Source organism: Motacilla alba, chromosome 2 (genome assembly GCF_015832195.1).
Source record: "Motacilla alba alba isolate MOTALB_02 chromosome 2, Motacilla_alba_V1.0_pri, whole genome shotgun sequence".
NCBI classification, from domain to species: Eukaryota; Metazoa; Chordata; class Aves; order Passeriformes; family Motacillidae; genus Motacilla; species Motacilla alba.
Window position 1 is genome coordinate 134005432 of NC_052017.1, and position 12009 is coordinate 134017440.

Consider the following 12009-nt stretch of genomic DNA (forward strand, 5'->3'; position numbering starts at 1 on the left):
CAGCTGCCAGGGGTGGGGAAATGGCTGAGCCCTCCCCTCCCTTCCCTTCCCCTCCCCTCCCTTCCCTTCCCCTTTCCTTCCCGTTCCCCTTCCCCGCCTTCCTGTGGGGCAGCTCCGAGTGCGGCTCCCGGGCCGCTGCGTGTGCGCCGTGCGGGGCTGCCTCACGGCCCTGCTCGCGCCTCGCGTGGGGTGAAGGCTCACGGTGGAGCGCGGGAGCAAATGCTCGGCGACACTTTGGGCAGCCTGGGGCAGAGTGCCATTTCTGGAGGGGGGAACATCTCCCGAAAGCAGCTGTGAGATGTGAGTCCAGCCTCCACACTTGGTGCGTCGTGTGTGAGCTTGACCCGATCTCGATCTAATGTGGCAGTGAGAATCTGAAAAGGGGCCTAAGCTGTCCTTGGCACTCAGGGAAAGGTTTGTTAAGGGTTGGTCCGTGTTGGCCATGTTTCCAAGCTCTCCGTGGTGAGGCGGTGCCAGATGAGATGGAAGAAGGCTGGGGAGCTGCTGGACAGTGGCTTACACAGGGAAGTCCAAGCAAGTGCAGAAATGTATTGCTGAGTTTAGCAACGGGAGAAATGGGAGAATCAGTAATACTGCTGATAACTTGCATATTCCTTGTAGCCATTGTAAAGAAGCATTGGTACTGGCTGCCCCATCCCTGTAGGTATTTAGAAAATGTCTGGATATGGCACTTAGGGACATGGTTTAATGGTGGACTAGATCTTAGAGGTCTTTTCCAACCTGAATGATTCTGTGATTCACTGTGTTAACTCACCAGAAAGATAAAAGGTTTCTTTTCCTGTTTCATTTAGTAAGTTTTCTAGTGATTTGTCAGGACGCACAGTTAAGTTCAGTAAGTCAAGCCTCATCTCTTTTCATAAAGCATGACTAAAACCTTTGTCATGAGGAAACTTTTCCTTTCATGAGCATAATAATTTGTTTAGTAACTCACATAACTACAGACTCTGTCTGCGGTAGCTACAATAGCTGTTCATGTGGAATAGCAAGTTAGTATAGTTGTAGTACAGGTTAATTTTAGACTTGGATGGTTTGTTTTAAATGTAAATGGGAGGTGAGGAATAAGAAGGTCATAACACTTATTAAGCCATTATTCAGGCAGCTAGTGATGTTCTCCCCACCTTAACAGAAAGATGTCAAAGCTATAGAATTAAGGATGGTTTTTAGAGGTAAGACTTCATTGTATCTTAATGATGCCATGTAAAGGGAAAAAGTATGCAGCATGAATGAAGTAATTCTTCACGTGACACTGAATTGTTAACACTTTCATATAAGTCTGTGATATGTGTAATTTTCTATTAGTAATACTCCTCTCGGAACACCATCTGTGAGAAAGAATCCCTATAGGCAAGGCAGCCTAGTGTTTTTCATAGTAGTTGTAGATACTGTTTACTTTGATACCTACAAATCACTGATGGCATAGATAATCTCTAATGGTGAAAACTATCCTCCTGTATTATTTTTCCCATAGTAACAGTGTGGGCTTCACCAAGGCCTGCTCAAACTTGCCACTGGTTTCTCCTCATGACAGTCAGATTACAGAGCTGCCAGTGGAAGACCCTCAGCACTAAAAATTGCTAAAGCATCCCAAGGCCCTGTCCAGTGCTTGGTTTTAGCTGATGAATTACTGTCTGCAAGAAACAGGTACAGTAATGAGTGAAAAGGTGTAAAGAACTAGCTGGGGAGAGCCTTGTAGAGAAAGACCATAAGACTTAATACTGTGCCAAGGCAAAATATCAGGAAAACTGTTTTAAATTCCCTGAGTGCAACAAACACTGTGCTGAGGATTACTGTTTTAAGAAGACGGTGTTTAACTGCTTTGGCTGTATCTTCTAGTGAGATATTCACCCTCTTGGTAAATTTTTTCTAAAATTCATTTAAGCTTTCATGGCAAAACACTCTTAGCCAGTCTTAACTGAATAACAGGAAATGTGAGTTTATTTTGAACTCTTGCACAGACACCTGACTGAGGAATTATACAAAGCTTAGTACCTCTAGGCCAAATTTCACTTTTGACATAGAACAGGCTTGAGGCTGAAGTCCTCTAACCTAGTGAAGTTTTTCCCTTCTGGAAATTCTGTACTTCAGATTCTTAGCACCAATGTACTTAAGATTGCTGGTTTGGTTAATGAAATAAAAGCCATTTGGCTAGAATTATCCAGAAGATTATCCTAAATAAATCAACAGGAATGTATCTTGCTTGGGCTAAGTCTTTTGATTTCATAATTCCTAAATAGTGAGGAAATTTTATCTGAAGGATTTTGTTTACATAATTGGTTGTCATTTATCTTATTGTTAACATGACAGTGGAATCCAACATTCTTTGAATTTTCAGAAGTAAATAATCACTAGGAAATCATAATAAAGTATTTTTCTGTCTCACATTATCAAAGGGAAATTGAATCTATTAACTTCTTCCACATCCTTTGATATGATTCAAACCTTATGTAACTTGTCTTGGTTTTTTTTGTTTGTATTTGTAATTCAGAAATTATATTTCTATCTTTTTTCTTTTGACTTTGTATCTGAAAACAATTTTTAAATCCTGCATTCCATAAGTATTTTTACACTGCTTAAAACAGAAATATTTCTAAAATCAAGAATGTATCATCTAGAGGAATTCAGTGCTGTCAGCTATTTCTGGATAGCATTCAAATTGACAAAAAGGGTATCTCATAATTCAGCTGAATCATCATAAAAACCATGATTATGTTGATGTGCTATTTAAACTATCTGGGAAAAAAAAAAAAAAAAAGAGGAAACACAAGAGTCCAAAATGCAAGTAGATGTGGTCCAGTGGAAAAGGACCTGGGGGTGCTGGTCAACAACAGCTGAACATGAGCCAGTGTGTGCCCAGGTGTCCAGGAAGGCCAATGACACGTGGCCTGTATCAGCAGTAGTGTGGCCAGCAGGACCAGGGCAGGGATTGTCCTCCTGTTCTCAGCACTGGTGAGGCCTCACCTTGGTGCTGTGTCCAGTTCTGGGCCCCTCAGTTCAGGAAGGACATTGAGGTGCTGGAGTGGGTCCAGAGAAGGGCTATGGGGATGAGGAAGGGCCTGGAATACAAGTGCTATGAGGAGAGGCCAAGAGAGCTGGGGGGATCTAATCACTCTTTACAGCTCCCTGAAAGGAGGGTGTGGCCAGGTGGGGTCTGGGCTCTTCTCCCAGGTAACAAAGGACAGGACAAGAGGACACGGTCTAAAGTTGTGCCTGGGGAGGTTTAGGTTAAATATTATAATATCTGAATAATTGAATTATAATATCTGAAGAATTTCTTCACAGAAAGGGTGATCATTGTCTCTGGAAGTGTTTAAGGAAAGACTGGCTTTGACACTCAGTGCCATGGCCCAGTTGACATGGTGGTGTTCAGTCATAGGTTGGACTCAGTGATCTTGGAGGTCTTTTCAAAGCTGATTCTTTCTGTGATTCTATACCACATTATAACTTTATAATTATTTGATACATTTTTTTTATGGTTTAAGAATATTGAAGAACTTGTCTAATGTAATTATAATAACTTAATGGAGTTATTCTGCATTTTTCTAGTGGAAAAATGCAGAATAGGATAAGCAGGTTTTCGTCACCTGAAACTGTGAACATATTAAAAAGGGCAGAAGCCAAGGGCAGAAATGCTTCCCTGATGGAACTTTACCAATGGGCTCTAGACTGTGTTAGGCTCTACCCTCAACTTTCAGTGTGATGTTTTCTGTCTTTTTTGAACTATTTCTCTTATAATACACCCCAAATAATTTATGAAGCTGTTGTGTTGCAAGGTTCACTGATGATTTGAATCCAGTGAAGTCAGTCAATCAGTTCTAATATATTCTCTGTCAAGGTTCCAACCAAATTTAGGTTTTTGTAAAACAGGTAAATAAAATACTTTCCCTTTCCGTAAAGGGGATTGGGAAGAGCAAGACAAAGTGAAAAGATAGTTATTTCATAGGGAAAGGGGGTTTATGTTTACACTCCACTTGTAAGGAAAAATAATCCCTTTCTCATGGCTTATACTTCCAAGATGCCTGTTGGAATAAAAGTTTTCAGAGGTGAATCTCCTACAATGCAGATGTCTCTGCTGACTAATATCCTATTAAAGGTTACATCAGGTATAATATACTGACACATGACAGGGTTAAAATGATAATTGTTAAAAAACCTATAATATGGGCTTGCTCTTGGTCTATTACCTTGATTTTTTTTTTTTAGAGAATATAGTCATATGAAAGGAATGAAGAGGGGAACCTTTTACACAGGAATAGTCCTTTCCTTTCCACCCTATGATACAATTTTCATTATGTTCATCATGGTAACAAGGAAAGATAGAAAGAAGTATAATTTTATTTTAAAATAACACATGCATCTCAAGTGTTACCAGCTTGTCTAATTCTCTGCTTTCAAGAGAGACTTTAAATGCTTGTTGTAAGGCAGAACTATGCCTGGGAATTACAGAATACTTCAGTGAGCTTTGCTGGATTGCTAAGGAATAAATGAATTTGGCTCTGTAAGTATGACATAGTGTACTTTAAATATACAAAACAAGGCAAAGGAAATTGTAAGTAAAGCTTTTTATCCCAGAGTATTGGAATCAATGAGGAAGGGCATAATTTAATCTCAGATCTTTATTATTGGTGATGATGGAAGAGCATGAAATAAACCAGTTTTGCTTTCCAATCCTAAGTTTTTCACAGGAGAGAGATTTGAAGAAAAACCATTGCAGTTCAAGTATACTTGAGCTGGAGATCAGAGAAAAAAAATGAGGCTTTTCAAAATAAGCATGCTCTAAAGTTGTTTTTCAAAATAACTTTATACATTAAGAGGTACAATAAGTCATGCATTAAGTAACTGGAAATTGTTCCCTCTTTTGATTTATTAAAAAAAAAAGAAGAAAAGGGAAATAAAAAGGAGGGCGAAAAGTGAAATCTCCCAGTAAGAAATATCTTTAAATGTTGTATCCCCAGGATATTGTGGAAAAATAATAGGCTATTATGAGAAAGCTTCAATATCATGAATGTGCAACAACTTGAAATGAATATTATTTTCACAGAATCACAGAATAAGCTGAGTTGGAGGGGACCTGAAGGATCAAGTTCCCTCCTGGCCCTGCACAGGACCATACCCAAGAGTCACACCAGGTGCCCAAGAGTATTGTCCAAATATTGCTTGAACTCTGTCAGGCTGGTGCTGTGACCACTTCCCTGGGGAGCCTGTTCCAGTGCCCCATCACACTCCGGTGAAGAACCTTTCTCTAATATCCAGGCTAAACCTCTCTTGACACTACTTCAGGCCATTCCCTTGGATCCTGATAACTTCACATCTGGAAAGGACTCTACACGCCAGTGAACTTACTTACTGTATATTCTTTTTCTATCCTTGACTGTTGGATCAGTTTAGGTTCAATTATGAAATATTAAGTGGTTATAAAATGATTGTACATGAAAATCTGAGTTGAAGGCAATATCACTAGACTTTTTGAAACTATAATTTGAAAATTATCTGAAGTTGATATAAATCTGGTTATAGGCATGAGTTTCATGACCTCTGTTTCAGATACAGTTTCTGCCTTTGGATTTAAATATTTGCTTATCTTTTCATTGTTCAGGAAATGAAGCTTGAAGCTATCTTAGCTTAAGACATTTACGTCCAAGTTTCAATATTTTAAAATCTTTTAAAAACTTTTTTAATTCATAGAAAATTGAGAGGATTTTTTTTCATGAGGACTTTAGTGAAAGGGTTCTAAACTCTAAGCTTTATGTAGCAAGTGGGTACATTTCTTGAAATGTAAGATATTGATATTCTCTGAGCTTTTTCTGAGTAAGGGAGGGTAAAATAATTTTTTGTCACATTCATGTATGTGAGGTAGGACCTGCAGAAGTTTACCAGTTTCTGTGGAATTAATTTTCATTATGTTTTCACCTTTTATTATATTGTAAGCTTTTTATTGCTGCTTTATTTACTACTGCATTTTTTTTATTTTATTACTGTGCTGTTGGTCGTCTTCCTTTCAGTAATTATGATACTTTATGGATACTATATTGCTCTAATAAGGGCTGCAAATGTGTAACATTCACAACCCTAAATTTGACTCCTAAGTACAGGAATCTAAGGTAACTAAGCAAAAGTAATACCCAAATTTAACCACTGTATGCCCTGCTTGCCCTCTAGGTTCATTAGGATCTGATCAGCTCTGACCCAGAAGCCCTCAGCTCTTAACACAAGCACAGCACAACCTTCTTAGAAGCCCTGCTAACTGGAACACAAATAGATAGATCAATCCCACCGTAAATTAATGCTCAAGTAAGCTGTCTAAAGAGCTTACGGGGAGAAACAGGGAGGAACAGGGAAAGAGAGATGTGTAATGCTTCATACATATTCTGTCTTTTTTAGGTTCAAAATCCATAGATCTGTTATCAGGTGGTGGATCTGGCTAAAAACTTCACATAAGAAAACAGTTCGGAGTCAGAAAAAGGTGGAAGGGAGCTGTATTTTTTCTACTTATTATTTTTCTTTGTACAATTTTTTTTTAAAAAAAGCAGCCCACCCTACACCCTGTCTTAGGTGTCCAAATGCGTAATTTCATCTGCAGGGGTACCGTTCGCATGCAGCAGGGCTGAATTTTAAGAGAAGAGAGACTTAGGGTTGTTCTTCAGGAAAGTGGACAGGGCAGATGAGGTATTGTGAGCATATGGACTAGACATTCATTTCAGGTAACTTAGAAAGAGCTTACAATTAAAACCAGAGATAGTCTTTATGTTTCCTGGCAGCTGCATATTTACCTGCATTTACTGAAGGAATAATTTGTCATTTCAGGATTGTTGTCTGCTGTCAGCCTTCTCAATTTATTGGAGTCTAGGCTGGCCCTGGTAGCATGGAGGATGGGGTATCATCTCCATTCTCCAGTGCTGATGTAGGGCAAGATGGGGGCTGCCAGGCCGTGTCCTGCCTACCTGTTGCAGTTTTACAGAAATGAGTAGCTTGGAAGGGGGTGGTGCTGAATATTTGCAGGTAGCACTGGGAGTCTGTATAAAATGGGTTACAGGGCAATCTGGAGATGTCAGCTGAGCATGCTGTGTAAATATGGGCAGTATATTTCACATGTCGGTGAGGGTTGTACCTTACTGTACCTGTCTTCATAAGGTCATTATAATGGTCACAGTCACCATGGCAAATCCTACAAAAAAGCTGTATTCACAACGGTCTAATACATCCACAGCCTTGTGCATGAGTGTCAGACAGCATTTCTTCAGAAAGGATAGGACTCTGCTACAGGATACATTACAGAATGCTACCCTCTTACGTTCATGGGCAAGGCAGGAACCAACAGCCATAGTGGATCTGGTTACTTGGGTTTGTTCAAGAACCAACAAGATTAGTGGTTTCACTCTATTAGATTATCTCACATGGACTTGCTCACCCCCAGCATTATATTTAGTAGGTCTTGGCTTCCCTTCCCAGCAGGGAGGTCACAGCTGGTCCAGGAGTGCTGGAGCCAAAGCCATGTTGTTTCTTTGTGTGCCACTGCTCATGGCTACTGGCCTCAGTCATTACAGACCAAGGACCCTGAGCACCCCCTGGCAGTTGTTTCCACACGTACCCCCCTGACCTCTGAGATCTTTATCCAGCTGAGATTTTCACTGCCTTCTTTCCAGGTCTCCTTTTTTTGAGGCCCCTAGTCTCCTATTTTCTCAAGTAGTCTGTGTAGAAACACAATGCATGATCAGCCTCCTAATTGGGGACTCTGTCTCTGTATTAATTGGAGGAGTTGGGATATGCTGCTGTTCAGTCACAATGTTTTCAAAATTTATATCCAGACTGTTCTGGTTGCCAGTGGAAACTAGCAGTCTTCCTGAGGGTATAAAGTTCAGTTTCAGATATTCACACTGGTATAGACACATTTATCACCTGCTTGTTATTGCTTTTTTTTCTTTTTTCCCTGCAACAGCAACACACCAAAGAAAAGAAACCCTGCCTGTTCTCGGGCTTTGTCCATGGGAAGAGGACTGCGTCACCATGCTAACCACAAGAAAAACATTCCAATCTTACAGTGTTCCCTGTACTCATCTCAAATTAACTTCTCCAGGAGGGATAACATTTTAGGCGCATTTGTTGAGGAGGAAAATTGAAGCAGGGAGATGATAAAGACTTACTGAGAGCTAGCACAATAGCTTGGTGGCAGGACCAGGAAAAGAGGAAGAGATCTGACCTCACTCTGGTCTCTTGGAGTACTTAATTGTTGTAGGGGCCTCCAGTCGGTAATGAGTCTAAGACAGTGGAAAGCACAATTTCTCACGGGGGCGGGGGTTGTGGTGAAGATGTTCATTTCTCTCCTTTTGTTTGAGAGCTGTCTTTGAAGGCATTGTTCTTCCACAGCTGCAGTAGCCTACATTCATTGTGATAATTGTGGGACAATACATAGAATGGATGATTGATACATGAGATAAAGTTGTGTAAGAATATTACTAGACGATCATATGGAGATAATAAATTACACAAAGACAGCTCAAAGAAATAAGCTAAGGACAATTTTAGTGGGGTACAATGTGGGAGATGGTACAGCAGATCCAAATACGGATAAAAATGAGTAAGAGAAACAGCAACTAAAATATTTGCTGGAACTAGTCATATAACAGGACATGAATTGAAGCATTAAAGATAGGTGAGTAGCTCATGGGCAGAAAAGGAAAGAAATTCTCTGTGCTCATGAAGAGCTCTGTACTGCCTATGCACCCTATCATTTTTTTTTTCCATATAAGAAGGAGCTGTAAGTGCTCTTCTTTCTTTTGGTAGGAAATCCAGATTTACTTATGGGGTCTGGATTTTTAGGAGGTTGAATCTGAGAGTTACCACAAAGCTTGCAGACCAGTCTGGACATACTCAAAGAGTCAGTAAGGTGCCATAGTGAAGGGATTGCTGCCTTACAAAATGTGAGGTGAGCTCAATGCTTTTGAAGCAAAACATATTGGTGTTCCTATCTGACAGGTGTAAGATATAGAAAACAAAGAGCAGACAAAGTTTGGTTTGGATTTTATTTTAATTTTAAATTATTTTTTGAGGCACCCTTTTGCAAATTTGTCACTAGTTCCATGTTAAGATGTTTGAGAGACAGGCTTTCTTACATTTTCCAACTCTTCTAAATTCTCACTATTTATCAATCATACTGTATGGCCTTGACAGTTTGAACTCTCAGTAAATACAGTTTTAAGAACACTTTGAAAATTTTTATAATGAAAGAGTAGATTAAAAAGAGAACAGGCAATTGTTACTACTAAAGGAGTACATGAAATAAATATACTCGCTTATTATTAACATTCCTCTATTGAGTCCACCACTTAAGTTTTTTAGAAGATATGTAATAAACATGGCTGCTTCAGGAAAATGCAGTGGAAGGAGAAATGGTTGAGGCACATCTGTCAACTGATCACCCTGTGGCTGTGGGCTTCTCTTCCATCTGAGAACAATAGCTACTCCATAATGCGGTGATTGCCTCTGTGAGCTTGCTCAGAATCCCTGCTCTGAATGCAGCCTCAGCCAGGAAGGTGAAGGGGAAGCTGACTTTCCTTTCTCACTGTTGAACTTCTAATACAAATGGTGATCTCTACAATATGTATTACTGCTTTCAGTCAACAGACTATGATGTCTTAGATCTCAATAATTACGCCCTCCTTGCCTAACAAGACTGGTATTTCTAAATGTCTGGTATATCCCATAGACGGGTTGTCTGTGGCATAATATAATCTTAAGGATTTTGATCCAAACTTGTTGAAGGCAGTGGGATTTTTCTGTTGACTTCAGTGGTTTTTAAGGGGTCAAAACAGATAGAGGATTTGGACCAGAGCCTAAGTTTAACAGCTAATACTGCCTGCAGCAGCACAGCATTTTCACCACTATGTTAAATCACCTTAAGACATTTAAACAGCTCAAATTTTTCTTCCCCTCTCAAAATACTGAAAACATTTCAGTTGCCTATGCTAATCTTTTGCAATATTCTTATTTCTGAAGGCATGAAATATCAGGAGCATCATGAGCTGCATACAAGCACAGAATGTTGTGAAACTTATATGTTTTAAATTTTGAAGCAAGGTTCATTCATGACGTCATGTGTTAAGTTTCATCCCCCAGGGAAGGTGCATGTGTGGTTTTTGTTTTGCTTCTTTTGATTGGTTATTTTTTTCAAACTGAGTTATTAGGCCCTGAAAAATGGAAGTGCTGATATAATCTGAAACAGTATTTCCTGAAGGGCCCTCTTAGAGCAATATTCTAAAAGTCTAATAAGTCCCATTGTGAGAGTCATTTGTCATTTTATCCCTACAGGCAAATTTTTAAAGGTTAGTGAGGGCTATTTGTCAAAGTTAAATGCTGCTTTAGATTTTGTTTCCAAAAATCAGGCATTTTGTAAATATTCCTAGTTGTCCTCTTCAGATTATCTTGGTAAAAAAGTTTGGAATAGGATAGATGGGGAAGAAAGTGTCTAAAGGAAATTTTTTATACACTTACTCAATTCTGAAGAATTAAGAATAAATTGAAGAACAAATTTGCTGTATAAAAAGTTGCAACTGAGCCTGCACAGTTTTGGTCTCTGTGTAAAAACTCCCTGTGCCAGTAGGCAATAGTTGGAAAAATTGGTATTTTAAATAGGATTGGTTTAAAAGGGGAAACTACTGCATTAGTGGCTAGAAGTATAGGAATCTTGCTGTTCTTTTCTAGATGTGAATACTATCTTGAAATTCCAAAATGTTGTCAGGATAGTTTCAAGTGTTTATATTTGTTGATAGAAATTAGGCTTCCAGTCTAGTAAATTCCTTCTACTTAACTCTGATAGAAATTAACAAAGTTTTAACAAAGTATTTACTATAGTAGGAAAAAGGATACAAGAGTGCTGCCATTAAAGTAGCCAAATGATTCGTAGTTATTGCTTTTTAACATGTTCTTTAAAGCATAATGGTATGAAAATGCTTACGAATGAAAATTGTATTCCACTTAACTATAGCATTGGCATTTTTCAGGGAGTTGAGTAAGAACCTTTCTCCTTTTAATTAGGGCAGTCTAATGGGGATTTTGTATTTTTCATCAAGTTACTAGTTATTTTTTTCTGACAGTGCAAAACTGGAGAGTTGAGATAGCTGAATTTATAGTAAACATGTTGTAGGCTTATAGGATATGATTTAAAGTAGCCCGTAGAGAAGTGATAGTCCTTCTGTGTACCTTGATAACCAGACACCCCAATTGATAAAACAAATACTGAAACAAAAAAGGCACTACTTATTTTCCTGATTTTTTAATCAGCAAACTCTTCCCTAAAGATGGATCAAATCCTCTTATTTAATTTATTCAGCATAAATGAATTAAATTGAAACCTGATTAGCCCACAGTCGGGAGAATCTCTCTGCAATGACTTGGAACACTTGCCAGGGATTAACCCCAAATCCCAATTCTTCACTGCCTGTTCTGGTAGCATCATTTGTTCATGGTGAGATAGAGTCCTTCTTTCAGAGGTTACTGAAATACTTACATGCCTTTAACCTTTCACCATATAAGCATTTCTAAATGCTTATGATTAGACTAAATTCATCAGCTAGAATTTTCTGAGAATCAGACTGTGATTCAGTATTTACAAAGTTGAGTGCATGAATTGCACTGAAGTATTATTTAACTCTAAGCAGTAGAAGAATTGCTGTGATTGTAAAATAGTAATTCCATTAGCTTGCTGTCAAAGCTATGGATGTGTCTTTTCTGCTAAAGACAAAAGCCCTTGTGAAAGTACTTGCTCATTATCCTGAAATAATAGGATAATACTATGCAGTTCAGTATGAAAAGTTTTATCCTTACATCAACAATATGTTAATGATAAGCATAACATTCGCCTGTTGACAGACTGATTTACTCAGAACAATCATTACATATCTAATGTTTTTAGAAATTTTACAAAGCTGCATTTTTAAGGCCAGATCATAGCCAAAAGGTGGCAGTATTCTATTCAATATTCATTTACAAAACAGT

At 38.7% G+C, this 12009-nt stretch overlaps 1 long non-coding RNA gene across 10 annotated transcripts in view; it reads left to right on the plus strand.

The window, feature by feature from the left end:
• Nucleotides 1-77: 77 nt before the first annotated feature.
• The window catches only part of LOC119697618, a 45631-nt gene continuing 33699 nt past the window's right edge, over nucleotides 78-12009 (plus strand). For all 10 annotated transcript variants that reach the window (XR_005255890.1, XR_005255893.1, XR_005255897.1 and 7 more), the window contains exon 1: nucleotides 78-300. This is a non-coding gene — a long non-coding RNA (uncharacterized LOC119697618). The remainder of the gene's footprint in view (nucleotides 301-12009) is intronic.